Source organism: Cebus imitator, unplaced genomic scaffold (genome assembly GCF_001604975.1).
Source record: "Cebus imitator isolate Cc_AM_T3 unplaced genomic scaffold, Cebus_imitator-1.0 Scaffold66, whole genome shotgun sequence".
NCBI lineage: Eukaryota > Metazoa > Chordata > Mammalia > Primates > Cebidae > Cebus > Cebus imitator.
The window spans coordinates 839,425-841,768 of NW_016107381.1; positions in this window are offsets into that span (position 1 = coordinate 839,425).

Sequence of the window (2,344 nt, forward strand, 5' to 3'; positions counted from 1 at the left end):
AAAAAAAGAAGTGTCAGTGACTGACCCTCAACTGGCAATGAAAGAACAGCTTGATAAAGAATTCAAAATAGAAGCTTTAAGGAGGCTCTTCAGATTTCATTCAAAATACAAAGAAACATTTAAGAAATTTGTCAGATAAATTTTTAACAGAAACATGTAAATTAAAAAAAAAAATTAAATCCTGGAACTGAAAAATACAATAAAATACATTTCAAAAGAGAGCATAAATAACAGAATTAATCAAGCAGAAGAAACGATCTGTGAAATCAAAGGTAGGTTAATTGAAAACATATACTCAAAGGAGAGAAAAGAAAAATTAATATAAAATAATGAAGAAAACTTATCAGATTTATAAGACAATGTCAGAAGGGCAAATGGATGTGTAATTGATGTTCAAGAGCATGTTGAAAAGGAAAAATGATTGAAAATGTATTTCAAGAAATAATAAAGGAAAGAATGTCCAAACCTGGAGGATGATACAAATATCCATATAAAGGAAGTGTATGTCTCTAATTAGATTCCAATCAAATAAAATTACCTCTTGATGTATTATAATTAAACTGTTAAAGATGAAAGACAGAAAGTCAATCCTGAAAACAGCAAGAGAAAACAAACAAATAACATAAGAGAGTGCAAATACATCTAACAGCAGAATTTTCAGCAAAAATCTACAGATAAGGAGCGAGTGGGATAATATATTTTCAGAAAATAAAAAAGAACAAAACTTCCAATCAAGAATAATACTATGTCCAGTAAATCTGTTCTTCAGAAATGGAGAAATAAAGACTTCAGTTTAAAAGGCAAAACCATTAAAGATAATTACAATAATTTGTTAGAAAATGTACAATATTAAAAAATATCAGTTGTGGCATTAAAAATGCAAAATGTAGACAGAAAGAAAAGATAGAGTAGACTTTTTTCTCAATCATTTTTCTCTTATTTTTTATAATCAAAGTTAAGTTCTTGTCAGTTAAAATAACCTATTGTAACTTACTTTTTGAAAACCCCTTGGTAACTCTCCCCCACTCATAAGGCTATATAAGATGTACTTAAAAAGAAACAAATTAAAGCATACTACTAGAGAAAATCACTTAATCTCAAAGGTAGGTAGTAAGAGAGAAAGAAAAAAAGAAAATACCTGTAAAGCAACTAGAAAACAATAAACAAAATGGCAGTAGTAAGTCCTTACCTACCAATAATTATTCTAAATATAAATGGATTAAATTATCCAATTAAAAGACATAGAGTTTGAGAAACATTACAGGACAGTGCTATAAGCAAATATTTATTGAATGAGACTGCAAAAACATAGACACCCAAAACAAATGTGATTATATCAAGCTAAATAACTGTACAGCAAAGGACACAATCAGTAAGGTGAAGAGAAAACTACCAAATAAGAGAAAATATTTCTAAACTACCTATCTGACAAGGAATTGATAACCAGAATATATAAGAAATTTGAACAACTCAATTAAAATAATAATTGAATTAAAAATGGACAAAAGCTCTAAATACACATTTTTCAAAAGAAAACATGAACATACCCAACAGATAAATAAAAATGCTCAACATCACCAATTATCAGAGAAATGCAAATTAAAACCACAATGAGATATCAACTTGTCCAAATTAAAATGGCTTTTGTCCAAAAGACAGGCAATGACAGGTGCTGATGAAGATGTGAAGAAAAGGGACCCCTCAGACATTGTGGGTAGGAATGTAAATTAATACAGCCATTCTGGAGAAGATCATGTAGGTTTTCAAAAACCAAAAAATAAAACTACCATATGATCTAGAAATGTCAATGTTTGGAATATAGCCAAAAGAAAGGAAATCAATGTATTAAAGAGATATCAGTACTCCCAGTTTATTACAGCACCATTAATGATAGCCAAGATATGGAATCAACCTAAGTGCATGTCAATGAATAAATATATTAAGAAAATGTGGTACATATACCTAATGAAATATTATACGGTTATAAAAATGAGATTCTGTCATTTGCAACAGAACAGATGAAACTAGAGGACATTATTTGAGTGAAATAAGCCAGGCACTGAGAGGCAAGTATCACATGTTCCCACTCATATGTACAAGAAAAAATTTTAACTCATGGGGAACTAGAATAATGATTACTGGAGGCTAGAAAGAGTAGTGGCGTGGAAGGTGATAAAAAGGGGAAGAGGCAAGGATTAATGGGCACAATAATACAGTTTTTGAGACAAATGAAAATGGTAATACAACATAACAAAACCTGAGATACAGCAAAAGCAGTTCTTAGAGGAAAGTTTACAGCAATGCCTTAGTCCATTTGTTTTGCTATAAAGCAATAGTAAAGGGT